Below are 23,049 nucleotides of genomic sequence, written 5' to 3' on the forward strand. Positions count from 1 at the left end.
AAAAACCTGTGGATATGGATACAATGCATAAAAAGACTCTCAGAGAATTTTACTGTGTTAATGTATTCACTCTACACAAATTATTAGACCTTCCAAAGACTTATGAACTATGAATAGCTGCACCCAACTTTAGTCTGGAACAGCCACACATCCCTCCTGCAATACAATTGAGAACTCATCCAGCGATGTTGCTACTAGGCATATGAAATAAGGAACTCATCCAAAAGCTGTGCCAAATCTGCCCTGGATCAAGTTGAGTTGTAGTTAACTTCTTACAATGGGGAAAAAATTAGAACAAAATTTATCTTTCTTAATTAGATTAAATTCAAAGAGTAAAATATTCCCGTATCTTGTCTGCCTTGACTGCGGAGCTGTAACACTGCCATCATCGTTCCAGCTCTCCCCGAGCCTCACTAGCATCTGGTAACTGCCATCATCGTTCCAGTTCTCCCCAGCCTCACTAGCATCTGGTAACTGCCATCATCGTTCCAGTTCTCCCCAGCCTCACTAGCATCTGGTAACTGCCATCATCGTTCCAGCTCTACCCGAGCCTCACTAGCATCTGGTAACTGCTCACAGTGGTGTTGCTTTCTTGCTTACAAATATGTCAAAGTACTTAGAAATTTCTAGGATTTTTCCCAGTGGAGAATGCTTCGTGCTGAGTTTCTCATTACGATTGGCTACTAATGCCTGGGTTTCTGGCATGGCTTGTTTCTCTTCATCAACATTTGAAGGGATAATGGTTTAGGAAACTGATGAAGTAACCATTTTTAAATCCCTGCCACAGAATTCACTAGGCTCCTAGTGAATGATTTTTACCTTTAATTTGTATGTCTGTATCTTTCCCCATAAGACAATAAATCATTGTGTATTATCTGGGGCAAATTGTGGGCTCATTTGAGTTTTACCTTTACTCACAGTTCATCTGCTCCTTAATCCTGATCTTTTAATACGTTTTTTACTCAACTTTAGTATCCATCTTTTCTCTCAAGTCTACCTATCAGCATACTCAATATGGTCATTTTTTTGTCTCTTCTTTCTACATTTGCTTTCTGCATCAACTTGGTCTTAAGCTTTGAACAGATGTTCCTCCATCCTTAGGGTCTTCTGTTATTCAAGATGAGGACTCTTCTCCTGTTCATTATGTCCAATAGAACCCGCATCATCCTAGTTCTCGTCTAATGCACAAGTGAAGATAGCCCCTGCCCAGTCCCTCTTCAAAAAAATGAGAATCTTGGTACTTTAATTATTGAACTGTGGTCAAACCATCAGTACCCAACATCATGCTATGGCTATGCCAACATTTACTCTATATTTTTTTGAGACAGAGTCTCACTCTGTCACCCAGGCTGGAGTGCAGTGGTGCAATCTCAGCTCACTGCAACCTCTGCCTCCTAGGTTCAAGGGATTCTCCTGCCTTAGCCTCCCGAGTAGCTGGGATTACAGGCGCCTGCTACCACATCCGACTAATTTTTGCATTTTTAGTAAAGACAGGGTTTCACCATGTTGGCCAGGCTGGTCTCTTACTACTGACCTCAGGTGATCTGCCAACCTCAGCCTCCCAAAGTTCTGGGATTACAGGCATGAGCCACCATACCCGGCCACCAACATTCACTATTAACCACAGCTGGATAGGTTTGGAGATTTTTTTTTTCTTTTTTTATAAATAGCACTTGTGATTATCAACTAGATCTTATCTGCTCAAATAACTGATATGTATATGTTAAAGAATGAGCAGGTAAAGTGCTACCAAACAAAACCACTATGAAGGCCGCCTCTAGTGACAATAATTGAATAACATAGGTTCTGATCAAAGAAACCCTTTAGACATACATTTCTGGCCAATGATCAACTGATAAACTAGTTTGTGTCTATAAGAGAAAATAAGATACTTGATATTTCTAGTCTTTTTAACAGGATTCATATTTTTTCGGTTATCTAACACATGACCCCCGACAGAGCACAGTAAACTAGTAAACTGGCATCTGTTTCTCACACACTATTCTTATGCTGTGTGCTGTGAGACCAATCCTACGAATAGTTGGTTCAACTTCAGCCTGTAGAAATGTTCTATATAAAACACACTTTCTTGACCTGTAAAATTTTTTAAATTATTTGACAACACTTAAGTTTGGGGGAATTTTTAATGCAATTTTTTAAATTGGAGAAATTGGAATATCTGAAACATTGTGCCTCTCTCCTATATGGTATTATTTCTATTCCATAGTCCTCAGTACTCCCTGCTGTTCTACCTATATCAAAGCACAGAGTCTATCGTGACATTGTCCTTATTTTTGTCAACTCTATCAGATGTGAGAAAACACAATAAAACTCTCTTGATATAGTTTGGATATTTTCCCCTGCCAAATATCATGTTGAAATGCCACCCCCAGTGTTGGAGGAGGGGCCTAGTGGGAGGTGTTTGAATCTCAGGGGTGGATCCCATGTAAATGACTTGGTGCCCTCCCTGTGGCAATAAATTCTTGCTCAATTAGTTCACACAAAAGCTGATTGTTTCAAAGAGTGTGGCACTTCCCACTTTTCTTGCTCCCTCCCGCATGACTTGCCAGCTCCCTTTTGCCTTCTATCCTGATTGGAAGCTTCCTGAGGTCCTCACCAGAAGCAGATGCTGGAACCTTTCTTCTTATAGAGCCTGCAGAACTGTGATCCAAATAAACCTCTTTTTTAAATAAATTGTCCACCTTCAACTATTCCTTTATAACAAATGCAAAATCGACTAACACATCTATTTATAAAAATCAGTAAAACACATATTTTTCTTATAAAAGCTCTACTTCCTTAATAGACAAAACAAAGTAATCTGTCAAAGGAATGCACCTGGCTTGCTGCATTCGTGCTACCCATCTAGCCACTGGTGGTATTCTCATTATTAGAGTTTGCTATAGACCACAGGTCTATAAACTATGGCTTATTGTCCAAATCCAGCCCACCAACTGTTTTTCTAAATAAAGTGTTACAGGGATACAATCATGCTCATGCACTTACATATTGCTGATTTCACACCCAATGTTAAGTTGGAATGGGTACAACAAAATCATATAATCCCCAAAGACCCTTAATAATGAGCCCTTTACAGAACTGTACAGATCCCTGATGTAGATGATACAAAGGAAGAAGTTGGCATCCTCAACTTCAGAGAAGTCAGAGGTCAATATTAGCTAAACAGTTTAGGAAGAAATTCATAGAGAATATATTGTTGAACTAGGTGCTGAACACATTTTAAGAAAATTTTACAAAGCAAATATTGTAAATTTTTCCAATGTTCCTAGGTTTGAAAGTGCCTATAAAAAAACTTTCACCTCAAAACAAAGAAAAATTAATAATGATAATTATATCTTTGTGAAAATTTATAGAGCAAGATGACATTGGTAAGATAAAGAACACAGAAGTTAGAAAAAAGTGAGTCTTCATTTTAAAGAATTTTTGCATTTTTACTTTTCTATTTCCCAACAGAATGTGAATTCACATACTTTGACATCTAGAGCTGATTGAAAATAAGTATTGTCTCAATGTCCAAATAAGACAATGGCAAAGATGTGAATATAGGCTGTGTACACATATTGTCAAAAATAAAACATTTTCTCTTCTTGAGAGGAAACTTTAAAAACATAAAGAAATGAAGAAATAAATTTACTTTCATGAGATTTCTGATAATTTCAGAATGCTGTCATGATTAAGTTAGAAAATTCAGCGAAAGATAAATTACAATTGTGGGAAAAGCCCTTAAGAGCACTGGCCACATGCAAAATGCCCATATAATATTACACCTATGAAATTTATATAGAAACAACTAAGTGGTAGAATAAAACAGTTTCTTTGTTTTCTAACTATGAAGAATAGTTTTTTTTCAAGGAAAACAAATCATTTTTAGACAGAATTACATGATGATTTAGTTTATACATTTTATAGCACTGAATTTCAAAAATATACCTCAGTCTGTTTCCTAAGAGACTATCTGTTCTAAAAGATCTAAGCAGTTATGATTCTTCCAAATGAAGTGAAACAGCAGTAAATGAATTTTTTGAGTCAAGCTCATGGCAAATGGTGCAGAAATCGATACAAGATGATGCTTGTACAGCCATTATGACCTTGCATGACATTAAATTAATTCAACCACATAATAATATTGTCTATGACTTGACGGAATAGCAAAATAACAGGAACTTGTTAACTGAGAGTGAGGAAGGCAAAGAATAAGTACATGTCAAGCTGGCAAGCTGCTATTCTATACTGGACCTTGTCATTGAAGAGATGGTTCAGGGAAAAATGCTTCTTAGGAAATGACTGAAACCTATGAATGTCAGGATGGTTTGGCTTTCTTATGCTTGCAGTTCTTCTCTTCTGATCTGCCACTCTTTTCCTTCAGAAGTACAGGAACAACAGAACTTGGAATTATTAACAGAAGAATTTAGTACTGAAATTTAATAAGTAAATAAAAGATACCACTCCTCTGTCTGTTTAGGGAATAAGAAAGCACCAAGGAGCAGCATTGTATTAAATGTGGTTAGGTCGTGGAGGGTCTTCTGCATGAAGAGACATCTTTCCTAGTCCTGAAAAATGAGTAAGAGTCATTTAGTTGAGATGGCACTAAGAATGATGGAGGAAGGAGGGGAATGTTGCAACAACAGAGTAAGAAAAAGGGTGAAAAAAAAATTATCATTCACTTAGTCACCAAGCCTGAAAATGAAGTCATTTTCACCAAGTTTTCCCCATTATGCTCTAAATATTTCAAGTTCACTTATATATATAAACTATTTTAATTATATATATTCAGAAGAGAGTATCTGGACCTTGTCTCAAGAACCTGCCAGAGAGCTTAGAACAATTCTTAGAACAGCGTATTTAAAATATATAATTTAGGCTGGGCACAGTTGCTCATACCTGTAATCCTAGTACTTTAAGAGGCCAAGGCAGGAGGAGCATCACTGAGCTAGGTGCTGAACATATTTCAAGAAAATTTTACAAAACAAATATTGGTCCAGAGCAGCCTGGGCAACATTGTGGGAACCCATCTTTATTTAAAAAAAAAAAATTAGCTGAAACTGATGGCACACACCTTAGTCACAGCTACTTGGGAGGCTGAAGTGGAAGGATCCCTTGAGCCTGGGAGGTCGAGGCTGCAGTGAGCCATGATCACGCCACTGCACTCCAGCTTGGGTGATAGAGTGAGAATCTGCCTCAAAAAACAAACAAAACGTGTGTGTGTGTGTGTACATAAATAATTGCTTGTGCTATTAAATATTTTTAGGTTTTCACATAATTTTTCTTGCCTTATTTGCTGCACTCAATTTCTAACTAGTTCTGCCTACTGTTTCTTTCATCTAAATTGTGAATAACATTATGTCATTTCTGTGTTTACAAGTTTTCAATGATTAAGTTTTAATGACTCTGAAATATTGCTGTGAGCATATAAAAATAGTATAACACACTAGAAAGGCAACTTTATACTAAACGATAAGAGTTTTCTTTCATTAACTCTAATTCAAATATAAAAAAATAAATTAAGGCCAAAAAGTTGTTTGTCAAAACATAACTTACATGCCTAAAAATTCACATAATCCAAGTATATAACAATAAGTAAATGCTATTTGCATTTTGGCATTTTCTTTCAGCAGAATGTTAGTAAAACCATTAAAAATGACAGTTATAAATACCATACAGTAATGTGAAATGTTCTTATCAATTCCTATCAATTAAAAGTTAAAAAATGAGAATGTAGATTTTTGTAAACAATAGTGCACAGATTTAAAATTTTGCCTATTTCACAAATAAAGTTGTTTACATACATCCACATTTATGTATATATGATTATTCGTGTGTATAGAAAAATGTGGAAAAGAAAACAACGGACACTTTTAACAGTACTTTCTTCTGATTTGAGAAATTTGGAGAACAGTATTTCAATTATCTTATGGAGGTAAGGCAACTTTAAATTAAAATGAACAAGAATTTCAATTATAATTTAAAAACTAAAGTTTAAGACGTATACACATGTTGAAAATACTGAAAACAGGCCAGGCACAGTGGCCCACACCTGTAATCACAGTTTACATTGGGAGGCTGAGGTGGGAGGATCACTTGAGGCCAGGAGTTGGAGACCAGTCTGGGCAACATGGTGAGACCCCATTTCTATGTTTTTAAATAAAAATAATAAAAAGAAATAGGTAAAAATAAAATATTGAAAAGAGACACTTCAAAATAGGAAAAGTCTTTGGGTCATGGTTGTATACACAATTTCAAAAATTTTCTTCCATTTTTTATTTACCCCAATAAGCATTATTACTTTTAAAAGCAAAAAATTATCAACATATATATTTTTCTTTTTTCCTTGAGACAGAGTCTCGCACTGTCACCTGGGCTGTAGTGCAGTGGTGCAATCTTGGATCACTGCAACCTCTGCTTGCCAGATTCAAGTGATTCTCCTGCCTCAGCCTCCTGAGTAGCCAGGATTACAGCCACCTGCCACCACACCTGGCTGACTTTTGGTATTTTTAGTAGAGATGGAGTTTCACTATGTTGGCCAGGCTGGTCTCGAACTCCTGACCTCGTGATCCGCCCGCCTCGGTCTCCCAAAGTACTGGGATTGCAGGTGTGAGCCACCGCGCCCTGCCAACATATATTTTTTTCATGAGCCGTGTGAGCCACCATTTGGTGTACACATTATTTACCTATTTATTTTTTTCCTCATTTAGTATTTTCTAGGCAGTAGAGAATGCTCCTAAATCCAATGGCATTGTTTTGAGTGACCTGCTCTCACCAGAGTTGATCCAAAGGCCTGCCTTTGATAAACTCAGTAAATAGCTCACATAATTCTTGTATGCAACAAACATACTTTCTCGCTTATCAATTCTATTTATTTATTCTTCAAATTCTGCAAAAAAAGCAAAAATTTTAAAATCTTTATATCTTTGCCATGATAATCTTGCCCTTGCTCTGTTCTCTTCCACAATATTTCCAGAGTAGTAGAAAATGTCATTCAGCAGTAAAGCTCCTGCTGTCATAAACACTCAGCTTTCAGGGCTCACTGTTTATGAAACAGGAGGAGTTTATTGACTTTTACGTTGTCTCCAGTTGCGGGATTACTGCTTAGAGCATTGACCTGTTTGAAGATGAGAGTTGTGGCTCTTCAGAACCGCAGGTGGGTACTTTTCTTAACAACAAAAGGAGATTCATAACATGAAAAGTGAATAAAAGTCTATGCAAAGATATTAACTTGGTTTTATTACTAGCCTTAGAGAATATGTTTTTTATTGAAATACTAAGTATGAGATGTAATAAGAAAACACATTTAAATACAAGGGTAAAGAATTTATAACTATTTTAAAGGAATACATATGAAAAATACACTTTTAAACTTTTCCAGCATATTTGTACTTAAATATATTTTTATTTCATATTGAGATTCCTGGTTATTTGGAAGCTACTGTATCTCTATGTTTTCAAGGAATTTCAATACACGTGCAAGTGCGTTTTTCTTCTGGTTGATTTTATAAAGCAATGTCCCTGGGTCAAATAAGGTGATTGTGATATTATTTATTACTGGCAAAATGTAGAGTTTTTGTTTGCTTATAGTTTTACTTAAGAAGTTATTTTATGGCGTGAACCCGGGAGGCGGAGCTTGCAGTGAGCCGAGATTGCGCCACTGCACTCCAGTCTGGGCGACAGAGCGAGACTCCGCCTCAAAAAAAAAAAAAAAAAAAAGTTATTTTATTATTTTACTTAATATTTTAGTCAAATCCATAGAGACACATACTTAAGAAGTTTAAAATCGGATGTTTCATCGTTATTTGCATTGACTAAGAATTGTTTAGGAAGGGCGTTTGTTTTTGTTTTGTTTTCAAGTATCTGTAGGTTTCGATTCTACTTCTGTTATTACTTTTTAAATAATTTTTATATTAGGTATAAAGAGTTTATTAATCTTTCATATTATTTTTACTGTTGAAAACATAAAATAATTTAGTACTAATCTTATTCAGAATACCTACTATCTCCCTAATTTTAGGGGTCTGTTTGATCTATCAAAAGCTGAGAAATAAAATTTATAGCGTTATACTATATTGAAGTTTTTCTCTACTTTTCTCACATATTTTGAAATATTACTATTTGTTAACTCATCATTTATTTCTTGAGTCAACAACTTTTTATTAAACATAGAATTACACCTAGGTCTATTTAGGGATCTGGAGGAAAAGCTGGGAATGGAACCAATACAAATTCCTGGTTCACAGAACATTTACTTTACTGGAAGAACAAGGGAAAATAAATTAAGAAATAAAATGTAAACTGTACTATTTTAAAATTAACAAACACTCTATAGAGAAAAATAAAGTATAGAATGAAGAAAAAATAAGAAATTGAGTGCTGCTATTTAAAATCAGATGGTCAGGGAAAAAAGCAAAAACTCAGATATTTTAATAGATTCTTGAAGAAGGCAAGGAAGCGGAATTCAGAAATCTTAATCATGAAATTCAAATCAAAAGAAAAATACTGGCAACTGTCTTCTCCCCACCATCCCCCATAAAAGCTTATACACAGAGCGTTAATGAAACAGCAAAAGTGTGGCTAGAGCCTAATTATAAAAGAGAATAGTGGCAGGAGATGCTATAAGACAGGAACTATGGAAGGTTTAGGGATAAAAAGAAAGGCAGCTATTCCATACCCTGGCTGTACAGTCACAGCAGGCACTCAGTGTTTTTTAAAAAATCCTCTATCTACCAGAAACTCTGGCTAGTAAATTATTGATTTCCCCTTCTTTTTTCGATCTTTTCCACTTTTTTGTTTGTTTAATATTGTTTTCCTTCAAATCTGCAAGACACTTCTAATATTCAGCCAATGGTGGAACCACTAATGTATGCCAAATTGGGCTAAAAGCTGGTGGTTTGATTCAAATTCCATATTTAAAAAAAGAAGAGAGAGATAGAACTCCAGGCATTCTCACTATCCTGTGCACAGGGGATCACATCTCCCACACACTTGGCAGAAGAAGGAAGTTCTATTTAAAACAACAAAACAAAAAGCCTTAGACTCAGGAAAACCAGACACAGCTAAAGGCAAGACATGTAATCAAAATACAGAGACTGAGTGAAAATCTGAATTCTAAATAATGAGATGACTCATCTCCAAGAACACATGTAGCTAGGTTTATAACTCTGCTCCAGACTCACAGCTCCTTCCTCAGAAGCAGAAGATAAGATTCCCCTGTAGGAAAATGGTTCTAAAAAAAGAGATAAAAATCAGATGAAGTCTGGTACAGTGAGGGAGGCAACCTCCAATGATACAGACTAGTAAGATCACCCCAAACAAAGACTACCAGTTGGCCAAATATGTATGTCAATTTAAATTAATGTATTTTGAGACTCGCTGTTAAATAGAAACAGAAAATTATAGATCTTAAAATCATTGGTAGTGATAACATAAAAAATAGAGTCCGAAATAAAAATCTTTAAAGGGAATCATAGCCTAGTTAATACAGGCAATATAAAGAGTAAGTACAATATTATTAATCTATAACTCATGGTCCCATTGAGATAGAAAATATTGCACCATAGGAGGTAGAGAGGATAGAAAATAGCAAAACTATATATATTTATATATTTAACTTTTAACTGAAATAAAAGTTGCAATAACAGCTCTAAATAGATAACTTTGAAAAATCTCAAAAAATTGGGCTGGGCGCGGTGGCTGAGGCCTGTAATCCCAGCACTTTGGGAGGCCGAGGGGGGCAGATCACGAAGTCTGGAGATCGAGACCATCCTGGCTAACACGGTGAAACTCCGTCTCTACTAAAAATACAAAAAAAATTAACCAGGCGTGGTGGTGGGCGCCTGTAGTCCCAGCTACTCGGGAGGCTGAGGCAGGAGAATGGCGTGAACCCAGGAGGCGGAGCTTGCAATGAGCAGAGATTGTGCCACTGCACTCCAGCCTGGGCAACAGAGCAAGACTCCGTCTCAAAAAAAAAAAAAGAAAGAAAGAAAGAAAAAGAAAAATCTCAAAAAATTAACAACAAAAAACCTAACTAAAAAATGGGCAAATAAAGAAATATTTTTCCAAAAACTATATACAAGTGGCAGAAAGCACATTAAAAGACACTCAACATCACTAATTGATAGCAAAATACAAATCAAAACCATACCGAGACCATTTCACACCCATTCAAATGTCAATCATTAATCTAAAAAAAATGGTTGGAGGCTGAGCACAGTGGTGCATGCCTATAATCCTAGCACTTTGGGAGGCCAAGGCTGGCAGATCACTTGAGCCTAGGAATTTGTGACCAGCCTGGGCAACATAGTGAAACCTGCTCTCTACAAAAAAAAAAAAAGAAATAGCCAGGCATTGTGGCACATGCCTATAGTCCCAGCTACTCGAGAGGCTGAGGTGGGAGGATCACTTGAGCCCTGGCTGCAGAGGTTGCAGTGAACTGAGATCACACCGCTGCACCCCAGCCTGGGCGATAGAAGGATACCATCTCTCATAGAACAACAACAAAAACAAAAGATTGGCATGGATGCCGAGGAATTGAAATCCTTGTACATTGCTGCTGAGAATGTAAAATGGTACAGTCCCTTTGTAACAAATGCAACAAATGATGTTGTAATTCCTCAAAAACTCAAAAGGTTACCATATGATTCAGCAATTCCACTTCTGGGCATACACCCTAAAAAATTGAAAGCTAGTACTTGAATGGATTTTTGTATATTCATGGTCATTATAGCATAATTCACAATAGACAAAAGGTAATAGCAACCCACATGTCCATGGATGAATAAACAAAATGTGGGATAAACATAAAATAGAATATTATTGAGCCTTACAAAGGAAGGAAATGCTGATGCATGCTACAATACAGATGAACCTTGAAAACGTTATGCTGAGTGTAGTAAGTCAGTCACAACAGGACAAATATGATATGATCCCACTCACATGAGGTACCTAGAGTACATAGGTACAAACTCATGGAGACAGAAAGTAGAATAGTGGTTGCCATGGTTGGGGTGAGGGGAATGGGAAGTTATTGTTTAATGCATAGGGCATTTCAGTTTGGGAAAATAATGTTCTGGAAATGCATGATGGTGATGGATGCACTACAGCGTGAATGTATTTACACTGAATCATACACATAAAATAGTTAAAAGGGAAAATGTTACATTTTATATATTTTATGACAATAACAAAAATAAGATAAGCATAAGAGAAATGAGATACTACATTTAGAATATTATTTCAGGAGGTCTAATCTCCAATAAATAAAAGTTTGAGAAGAAAAAAAATTGAGGAAGAGGGAATATTTGCCAACTCATTCTGTAAGGCCAATATTACCTTTATTCTAAAGCTGAGGGGTAAAATTATGCAAAATAAAAACTAGAGAAAAATATTTTTCATGAGCATACATATGAATATCTTGAGCAAAATAGGTTTTTTGTTTGTCTGTTTTTTTGAGACGGAGTCTTGCTTAATTGCCCAGGCTGGAGTGCAGTGGTGTAATCTCGGCTCACCGCAACCTCTGCCTCCCGGGTTCAAGCAATTCTCCTGGCTCAGCCTCCCAAGTAGCTCAGATTTCCCACCACCACACTCAGCTAAATTTTTTATTTTATTTTATTTTATTTTATTTATTTTTTTGAGACGGAGTCTCGCTCTGTCGCCCGCGCTGTAGTGCAGTGGCCGGATCTCAGCTCATTGCACGCTCCGCTTCCCAGGTTCACGCCATTCTCCTGCCTCAGCCTCCCGAGTAGCTGGGACTACAGGCGCCCGCCACCTCGCCCGGCTAGTTTTTTGTATTTTTTAGTAGAGACGGGGTTTCACCATGTTAGCCAGGATAGTCTCGATCTCCTGACCTCGTGATCCGCCCGTCTTGGCCTCCCAAAGTGCTGGGATTACAGGCTTGAGCCACCGCGCCCGGCCAATTTTTTATTTTTAATAGAGACAAGGTTTCACCATATTGGTCAGGCTGGTCTCGAACTCCTGACCTCAGATGATCCACCCACCTTGGCCTCCCAAAGTGCTGGAATTACAGGCATGAGCCACTGCACCCAGCCACAAAACAGTTTTTAGATCCATCAATATACTAAAAAAAAAAAAATTACACACCATGACCAAGTGTCATTTATACCAGAAATTTAAGATTAATATAACATAATTTTACTTCTCATGTATTACTCAAAAAAAAAATCAAAAATTCATTAGTTAATGCATTATATTAGAATAAAGAACAAAAACACAAGATCCACAAGGTCCTCTCTATAAATACAGAGAAAACATTCAACAGATTCCAACATCTAATCACGATAAATGCTTTCGGTAAAATAGGAATAGAAAGAAACATCTTCAACCTATTAAAATGCATCTACGTAAAACCTATAGCTTAAAAATATCATACATAGAATAAAAGACAATGTTTTTGCCCTGAGATCAAGAACCAGACAAGTACATCCATTCTCACTACTTCCATTTAATATTGTACTATAAGTTCTAGCCAGTACAATAAAGCAAGAAATAAAAAGTAAATTCCTCCAGATTAAAAAGGAAGAAGGAAACATTTTTGTATTGGCAGAAGACATGATTCCTCGTGTAGAAAATCCTCAGAAATTTACAAAATAACTACTAGAATTAATAAAAAAAATTTAACAGATTTTCAAGATGTAACATCGATACACCAAAATAGATGTGGTGTAAATGTGGGATAAACATAAAATAGAATATTATTGAGCCTTAAAAAAGAAGGAAATGCTGATGCATGCTACAATATGGATGAACCTTGAAAATGTTATGCTCAGTATAAGTCACCGGATTTCTATATACTAGAAAGAAAATTTCAGAAATTAAAATTAAGAAAACAATACGATGTACAACATCATTAAAAAGAGTAGAATACTTTGTAATACATGTAACAAAAGTTGTGAAAAACCTGTATACTGAAAACTATAAAATATTGCTGACATAAATTAAATATTAAAATAAATGGGAGACATTTCATATTCATGGATAGAGAAATAATTCATATGGTTAAGATGTTAATTCTCCCCAAATGGATCTACAGTTTCGATCCTTATGAAAATCCCAGATTTTTGGCAGAAATTCGTAAGCTGATCCTAAACTTGATATGGAAAAGGAAAAGACCTTAAATGAACAAAGTAATTTTGAAACAGAAGAGAAAAGCTGGAGGACTTATCATAATCAATTTTATAATACCCTATGAAGCTGTAGTATTTGAGAGTGTGTGCAGTCTTGTTATAAAAATAAACATATAGATCGATGGAACGGAATAGCGTCCCAAAATAAATCATTAAATGAAAGGTCAACTGATTTTCAACAAAAGTGCCAAGGTAATTAAATGGGAAAAGGATAGCATTTTCAACAATTTCTACTGAGACAACTGAATATCCACATACAAAACAATGAATTTATTTTAGACCCACACTTCATACCACATAAGAAACTAATCTCAAAATATATAATAGACTTAAAAATAAGTACAAAATGTGAAAAAAAAATTAGCAAAGAAAACATCAGGAAAAAATTGTATAATTTTTCTTTTTTTTCTTTCAAGGCAGTGCCTCACTTTGTCTGCCAGGCTGTAGTGCAGTGGTACGATCACAATTCACTGCAGTCTCAACCTCATAGGCTCAAGTGACCCTCCCAACTTTAGCTCAGCTAACTTTTAACTTTTTGTGGAGATAGGCCCTCACTTTGTTGCCCAGGCTGGTCCCCAACTTCCACCATCAAGCAATCCTTCCACCTCAGCCTCCCAAAGTGCTGGGATTACAGGGGTGAGCCACCACACCCAGCAAATTTTATAATTTTGTATTAGGCAAAGATCTCTCAAATACAACATCAAAGCATGATGTATTCAATAAAAATTGATGTTAAACATCATCAAAATTTACAACTTTTGCTCTTCATTAAGAAAATGAAAAGACAAGCTACAGCTGAGAGAATGCATTTGCCAATCATACATCTTAATAAGGACTTAAATCCAGACTCTATAAAAAACTCTTACAACTTGATAATAATAATGGCCAAAATATTTTAATAGATGCATTATGAGATATGATAATCAGTACATGAGAAAATGCTCAACAGAAGTAGTTATCAAGAAATGCAAATTAAAACTGTAAGATACCTCTACATGCACACTAGCATAGTTAAAATTGAAAAAGCCTTCCAGAGTAAGTATTGGCAAAGCTGTGAGAAATTGAGACCCTTATGCATTGCTGGTGGGAAGGTAACGTGGTATAGCTACTTTGAAAAGCAGTTTGGCAGTTTCTTAAAAATTTAAACCTACATTTACCATATTACCTGGCAGTTCCACTCCTACTTATCTGCCTAAGGAAAAAAAATAATGTATGTTCACACAGAGTCATGTATATAAACATTTGCGGAAGTGAAATTCATACAATCAGTCTAAATTCCCATCAACTGATGAGTGGATAAACAAAACATCTTAATACAATGGAATTGTGTTAAGCAATAAAAAGGAACAAATTACTAATATACACTACAACACAAATTAACATCAAAGAAATGATGACTAAAAAAGATCATATACTATGCAAAGAACCAGGAATCAGCATATCATTGGACTTCTCTGTGGCAATACTGAAGCTAGAAGAAACTAAGATACTGCTTTGAAGATTTTGAGAGAAAGTCAAGATACCTTACAAATAAAATATCAAAAAATATATATTTCTCATATACCCTTCCCAGCAACGTTCTAGAAATAACTCTACTCCAGACCAAGGCAGAGAATAGGACATTGTATCATCACAGATGAGAGGTTAAGGAAATCTCCAAGATTACTGGTGAAGTGACATCCAAGTGTGATTTATGAGAGATAATACCATGAGATAATACTGCAGTCCAAAGAAGGCGTATGAAGGAATCAAAGGGGTATAAGTCCAGAAAAATTCAAGAAAGAAGGAAGGAGGGAGGAGTAGAAAACACAGAAAGGGGGAAGACAAAAAGGCAGGCAGGAAGAAAAAGGACAAAATAATTTTTTGAATGTACTTCAGAGAAAATTAACAATTTCAGAGGCTATTTTTAGAATTAGAACATAAAAAAAAAGGAAAATGAGGAAATGAGGCAATTCTTAACTTCAAGATAACTAAAAATTACAGAAAAGGGAATATACTAATGGTACATTTTATGGTTTAAATGTGAATACAAATTACATATCATAATAACAATCTCTATACATACTACTCTAAGCAAATAGTATGTTACATGGAGGAAAAGTGGAGGACATAAAGTGTTAGAATATTGGAAGAGGAACGTATTTGAGTTACATAGTTCTCATCCAGGGAAAGATATCAATATGTAATATCTAAAACAAAAAGGACAAAAAATTTATTTAGAAAGATGGATGTTGATGTTAGAGAAAACAGGTAAAAGAAACTGAGTGGTTATTTCTAGGAAGAGGGAATTAAAGTTGGAGATGGGCGGGACATAAGACAGTTGGCTTAAGTCTTCAGTGTAAACTATGACTTTTCAAACTACATGTATGCATGACTTTCATAAAATGTGAAAACTGACAAAAAGACAATAACTTAGGTTAGAAATTTCAGAAAAAAAGACAGTATATACATCTTCTATAGTCTACAGTGTAGAAAAAAAAACAAGGATGAAACTATAAAATCATGTTTCTTTTGCAGTTGTAGGAGTGATAGGAGACTTCAACATATTTGGGACATAACAAAATATAGTCAAGAACTCAGCAAATTAAGGATAAGCTTGCCGTTAAAAATAAAAAATAAAAAATAACTCAACAAAGACAAAATTAATCATATAGATTATCCCCACTACACACCCCCTTCACAGAACTACATAGGAGAAAGAAAATTCTATAAAAATAAAGTGAATAGAAATTAGAGGTTGAAGTTGTGGGAAGAGGGGAGGCAGAAACAAAAAAGTAATAATAATATGAAAAAAATTGACTTCTATAAGAAAGAGTTACCCTGAACAGGCAAGTTTGAAAACTTTTGGTTCCACTGTAGACATTATTTCCTTTTATTTAATACTCATAAGAGTATAGAGAAAAATTCAGTACTTTTTGGTTAAACAGAGCCACCAACATATCCTGTCTGAATTCATAGCTGGGAAGAAAGGAAAAACTGGAAGAACAATAGAGTATGTTTACAGGTGCCTCAGTTACTGACCACAGGTTCTTAGGCTCCTGTGCAATAGAAATTGACACAAAGCCAAGCAAGTTTCTCAGACAAGGCCCTTTATTAGTGGCTTATGCTCTAATACCAGGGAGCCAAGGTAAGTGCATGAGTTCTCCAGCCAGTTCGCTAAGGGCAGGCCTTTGCTATGTTTTTAGGAAAGGTGACATGAATATGCATGAGGTATGTGACAATCTTTACATGTGCAGGGTGGAGCTCAGGGTACACAAGCACAGTGAGAAGTCATGGTAGTACATACACTACGTGATCACAAAATGGCAGATAAGCCTCTCCCTGGGTGTGGATTTTAGTATTATAATGAGGCAAAGCACAAAGATAGGTCATTCTTCTGCTCTTGTGTGCATGTGGGCAACAGAATCAACTCCTTTGAGCAATGGCTGTGGTGGGATGCTGCTTTTTAACTCCCTTAATATTTATGGTAGGGTACTGCTTATCTTAGTTTTTTCAGTGTCTTGTGATCATCAGGAATGGCTCCAGGAGAGGTGGTGGTGTAAGCTGTGATAATTGGTAGGTATGGAAAAAATGCATATGTGAGGGTGAAAGGGCCAGGTCTGGCAAGTGCTGAGTCCCATCCCTACTCTATCTCAACTTCTCAACCCATCAATTATGTTAAGGGCAGAATATTAAAGCAATAGAATGGGATAGGGTACCTAATGAAAAGAAATGAAGAGGGCTACAAAAGTGGAGAGGAAAACCTTGTTACTTTCATAAAAGTTCAATTCTTTGACCTCAGCTTCAGACATTGTAGACAAAGAAGATAAATGCCATTTTGGGGGTGGGGGGGGTTATGTAAGATAGATTCATTTATGTGTTATCTTCACTTTTTCTCAAGGAAACCTAAGGAAGTTTCTGAGAGTGGCACAAGTATTTGTTACTGAAACTCCAGGGGTTTGGTCTAGGTCCTGTTGCTTACTGCACAGAAAGCCAATTACCAAGACAACAAGTATTGCCAGGAAAGAAGTCTTTTTATTTGGGTGACACCAACCAGGAGAAAGGAAAATAAGTCTCAAATCCATCTCCCAGACTAGCTAAAATTGAGAGGTTTATATAGTGGGGGAAAGAAGAGCTATGTGGGGGAAGGGATAGCTACCTGTAGAAGGGAATTAGGAAGTGATAAGGAAGCAAATGAGTGGACTGGCTTCTCATTGTCTAGATATTGTGATCTGGTCAGTTTCCTGAGGAAGGAACTCAGATGATACAAATGTAAATTTCAAGTCTTAAGACTGGGAGGATCAATTTCTATTTTTTCAAAAACCCATAAATATTTATATATGACAATTGGGTTGGTTTCATATTGAGAATAAGGTTAAGTTTAATATCCCATTGAATTCTTACTTTGCATGTGGATTTCCCTACATCAACTGAGACAATAACAGTGTCCCCCATAACTCACCTAAAGAATTTATAAGTGGGCCAGACACAGTAACTTCTGCCTGTAATCCTAGCACTTTGGGAGGCCAAGGTAGGAGGAAAACTTGTGGCCAGGAGTTGGAAACTGACCTGGGCAACAGAGCAAGACCCTGTCTCTACAAAACTAATACAAAATTTAGCTGGGCATGGTGACACACACCTATAGTCCTAGCTGATTCAGAGGCTGAGGTGGGAGGATCATTTGAACCCAGGAGTTTGAGGCCAGAGTGAGCCATGATTGTGCAACGCACTCTAGCATGGGTAACAGAGCTGGACCCTGTTTCAAAATAAATAAGTAAACAAACAAAAATAAAATTTAAAGATTTATGAGAATATGTCTATATACTATTAAGATATAATAGCAAACCAGAAAGCAGTCTCATACTTAACACATCTGATTTCTGTGTCATATGTGTGTAACACATTTTTGTTACATAGCTAGATATGTAGATATGGAAACTAAGGTGAGTTCCATATATCCAGACATTTTTCATCATGCAAAAACATTGGAGAGTCATTATCTGATGTTTCTGTTATTTCTGAAATACATAATATAAAAGCAAAGAGTTGCAATATGATCATTTTATAAAAGAAAATACATGGACTTAGATGTGCCTACTTGGACCCAAGGTACGCATATTTGAGTCTAAATAGAACATTGATATTAAATCTGAGACCTTGGCTAGCTTTTCATTTACTTCTGAGAATGAACAACTTAAGGCAAGGTGGGAGTGTGAGCACATGACAGATACCTGCCATTTCAAGAAGCAGTTACTATCTTAAGTATTTACTTCCTTGCAATGGAAGGATCTAATACTGGTCTCTGTTTGTTTATGTGTTTATTTTTAGGTGTTTTTATTACACAAAACAAAAACAGAAAAACAGTAACAAATGATTGGTTAGGCCTTTCAAAACAAAGAAGTATACGTGCTACAGTATATTTAGACCTATTATTCTTAATCTTCTAAGTGGAACATAAAATCTTAATGTCTAATACAAAAATCCTAAGAATATGTAAGTTCTTAATAAGTACTTGATTGACTGAAGCCCTGAAATAGACTCCCGGGAATTTTACTAATGGCCAATAAGGAGGAATTGTTAGAATATAAATTCCTGGTAAAGCAAACAAAAATAAGTTATTGCCTTAAGGGACTACAGAGGGTACAGAAGTAATTTTTTGTCCTTTTGTTTGCATATTTGCTTATAAAGGGTTCTCATCTATTAATTCCATTCTGAAAGATAAACAGTACACCAACTCTCCTTAGCATTCTATATATAAGAAAGTTCAGACTAGGCTGAGTGTGGTGGCTCATACCTATAATCCCAGCACTTTGGAAGGCTGAGATAAGCAAATAACTTGAGCCCAAGAGTTTGATACCAGCCTGGGCAACATGGAGAAAACCCATCTCTACAAAGAATACACAAATTAACGGGGTGTGTTGGTGTGCACCTGTAGTCCCAGCTGCTTAGGAGCCTGAGGTGGAAGGATTACTTGAGCCTGGAAAGTGGAGCCTGCAGTGAGCTATGATCATACCACTGCACTCTGGGATCGATTACAGAATGAGACCATGTCTCAAAAAACTAAATACATAAAATAAAAAAGAATAAAATAAAATAAGGTAAGGTTTAGCAGTTTAGGTAAAATATATTTTATGTGGGAAAGTTAAATAATCTACCCCAAATCTTAAAACTACAAAATGGCAAATATGAAATGGAAAACTAAATTATTAACTCCAAACCCAGGGCCCTCCTTCAAAATTCTGGCTAGAAATGGCAATGCTTAGATGAATAACTTCTGTTTCCTCTTGAAACATTAATATTCCAGCATGCCTGGAGTGGGAGGAATCTTATACTGTTCTTATTTCTGTTCCTTCAGCAGTGAAGGCCACTGGAATATGTTCATTACACTCAAGCAAAGACCTGGGGAACTGACAGAATTACCTCTGTGGACCCAGAAGAGCACCCAAAGCACCAGTGTGCAGAAATCAGAGACCTCAAGCCAAAAATCATAAAAGGTAAGTGTTTATAATTAACCTTCCATGAATGTTCTCTTTATAGTCCTGCCTATGACTGATGTTCTTATCTTCATTCTGTTCCTCACTATAAGATGTCTTTGCCAAAGATCCCTTAATCCTGAACACCCGTGGGATTATCTACTCCCTTAAATGACTATCTCTCTTCTAAAATTTAACTGTCCTCCCCCATACAAGATTTAGTTTCCCTCACAAGGGTGAAAGAGTTCTGGCCACAACATTGTTTTCAGAATAATTAGTCTACTTTTTTCTTTTGGCACTAAATGTTCCCTTTTAGCTCCTCTTTGTATAGTACTTATATTTGATCCATGCATACTTAACCTCCTTATAAAATTTGTTTCTTCTTGCCTAAAGGCCATCACACTCCAAATGGTCATGCAAATGGAGCCTTAGATAATAGCTCCCTTTTTATCAGGGACACTTACAGGTCCCTGAATGATATCTGACTGCCATTTTCCCAAACTAATGCTCCCTGTCAGTATGACGCAATTAGAACGGTCATTGTCCCTATCCTAAGAGCTAGATGTACCTCTTCAGATGGTGGATTGATAGTGGCAGAAGACGGACAAATTCAGAGGCAGACAGAGATGGATTCCCAGTGAAAGCTGACCTTCAAGACAAAGACAGTTTAAATCCTGAAAACTGAGCTGCCAGTTCCAGATAGAGTCCATGACCAGAGTGAGAACTTCTATTCCCATCTTAGTCACTCTCAATTGATTCCTTCTGAATGATGCCTTTTAACCAATTGAAAAGTGATTTTTTCCAAGACCATACATGGATGAGTCAGTACACATTCACCTCTTCTAAGCCCATAAAAATTCTGGACTCAGTCTCACAGGCAGCTACCCACTTTCCGTTCCCCTTGTGTGGCTAACAGCTTTCTGTAGCTCAATAAAATTCTACTCGGCCTTACTCACTCTCAGGTGTCTGCATATCTTATTATTCTTGGTTACAGGACAAGAACCTAGAACTCATCGAACTATGGAAGCAAAAGACCTGTAATGCTCCTGCTTGCTGAGTTGCAAGCAGTGGGAATAAAAGAGCTGTAACATTCTCTCCTGCTTGCTGAACAACAGGAGAGAAGCCACTGGCACCACTCCCTCCCACCCTCTGAACTATAGAAGAGAAAAAGTTGTAACACCAAGATTGGGTAAATGTGACTTTCAGGAAAATTTGAAAGTGCATGCTTCACAGAACGAACAGGGAGTTGGTCTATATGTCTCACTATAACAAGACTAAAACTTTGCAAATAAATTGTTCCTGCCACAATTTAACCTTGGTAGAAATGAAGAAATTGGAGAGAGAAAAAATTGGATTCTAGCTCCTGACCATTGTTTTTGAATTTTTATTATTTGCCTACAATTTAGGCTATCCTGAACTATTTGCTGGCTACAAGATATCTCTAAAAAAGAGCTGGGTTTTAATTTTCTTCATGCTCTTTAATAACTGGCATACAATTTCTCTTTCGATTGTAATCCTTGTGTACATTATATTTCTACTGTTCAAATTATTAATAGTATGTATCTCTGTTTTACTTCTTCTAAGAAAACTGAAGTCATGATATGCTGAAGACAAGAGGTGATCCAATAGCCTGTGAATCTTCTTCATTTGGAACCCCACTGGGCGTGATCTGTTTCCCATCGCCAGTGCACTTCTGCTAAACCTATATCCTATCTAGTATTCTCCCTAAAGGCTCAGAGACCATAACAGAAGATGAGGGTGTGTGAGATTATAAAAGCCAAAGTAGGGGAGTGGAATCTGGAGGCCAAAGCAACTCCATCTTGGACGCTCATCCGCCATGTTGGCTTCTGATTAACCCCAGTTCTGGAAGGCCTCTGGTTTCCAATTTATCTGTTGTCCCTTGTGTAAGAGCAAAGTACTTACCATAAATCTTGCTCTTAGGGCAAATTTCTACCCATTCCCTCTGAAGCATGTGTGCCTCTCCTCTACATATAATCTCCCCTACAATAGATGAACTCCTCCGGGTCTGGGGGCTAATGGTGTGGGAACCCATCATCTTATCTCATTGTTGCACAAGCCACTCGTGTGGCTTCTGTTTCTAAGTTCCTATTAAGTGTTTCTAGATACCAGATTTACCAGCCTCTTTCTTCAGCCTCTCAGCTTCGTAGGACTTTGGGGTAGGTTTGCATAGACCTGCCCACCAAAAAACTCTCACAGAGTCAGTCTTACATACATACTGAGTACTGTTGGGAAAACTGTATGAATATTTATAGTCATGTGCTTGCAAATTGGATAAACTTGTATGTAACATACATTCCATTTTCACTTGGGGGTGACGTTTTAGCTGGGATTTGGCTGTTTTTGTCAAAAGGTAAACTCTAGGGCAAAAAGACAATTTGGGCATAGTCTCTACAAGCTGACTGAAACTGGCTTAAGGTCTATGGTCACTTATCAATAAAGAATGTGATAAAAACAGTCTTTGTCTAATCAGAGTGCGCGCAGGACCACAAGGCAAGAAAAGGGCATTGACAGTTGGAGTCCAGTGATTTATTAGTGTTGGCTGAAAAATTTTTCAATTATAGTTGTTTTGGCAATGTTTTCCAGGAGCTGGTTTCTGCTTAATTACAGAAAAGAAATCTTATGTAAATTAACAACAACAGGATATATGAACAATCCTTCATCCTACTAGCCATGAAATTCTGGAGTTTTTTATTTGTTTGTTTTAGATTTTTTTTTTTTTTTTTTGCTTTGTCTCATTGTAGCCACAGAAAGTCCATTTGGTCTGTCTGTTGGGGCATATTGTGACAATTCTATTTGTCCTTAGCTGAAAATGGCTTCAAGCCTGAATTCTAAGCCGCCTGATTTTCTCCTAGGTATCTCCCATGTATTAGCTTAAAAGAAAAACACAACTTATACATGTAGAAAAAGGAGAAGAGGAGACTTTGTTTCTTATAGAGGATTATAGCTCGCAGGCGGCCATTCTGACAGATGGGGAAGGATAGCCTCCAGCCTAAAGCCAGAAACAGATACTTTGAGGAAGGGCCAAAGGGAACAGGGATTTATGCTGAGTAGGGTGGCCACATATACATATTCAATAAGCAATAGGAGGAGTCATAAATACTTATGAAAGGAGAAATGTGTGTGTGTGCACGTGTGCACACGTGCAATAGAGCTTCACGAGTCTCCATGTTCAAAAACTAGCGGTGATCTGAGGGTGGAGTTTCCCGTTCTCTTAATTTCAAAAAATAAAGGACAGGACACAAAAGCTCTTATTGGGCATTCTCCATGGACTGGCTAGAACACCTCCATGGTCAGTGGTCTCTTAACAGGTAAAAAAAGGAGGTGTAGCATCAGGCAGTTGGTAGATATTAGTGGTGGAGTCTTTTGAAAGGGCTACTTTTTGTTTAAGCCTCAGTGAAGAAAGCCTAATTGCAATTAGCAAGGAG

At 36.6% G+C, this 23,049-nt stretch overlaps 1 long non-coding RNA gene across 1 annotated transcript; it reads left to right on the plus strand.

The window, feature by feature from the left end:
• The first annotated feature begins 384 nt into the window (after positions 1 to 384).
• On the plus strand, positions 385 to 22,044 carry LOC117085808. The gene is made up of 3 exons (XR_004438081.1): positions 385 to 565; positions 19,486 to 19,624; positions 20,598 to 22,044. It is a non-coding gene; the product is annotated as an uncharacterized LOC117085808 (long non-coding RNA).
• The last annotated feature ends 1,005 nt before the right edge of the window (positions 22,045 to 23,049 follow it).

Source organism: Trachypithecus francoisi, unplaced genomic scaffold (genome assembly GCF_009764315.1).
Source record: "Trachypithecus francoisi isolate TF-2019V2 unplaced genomic scaffold, Tfra_2.0 Contig00586, whole genome shotgun sequence".
NCBI lineage: Eukaryota > Metazoa > Chordata > Mammalia > Primates > Cercopithecidae > Trachypithecus > Trachypithecus francoisi.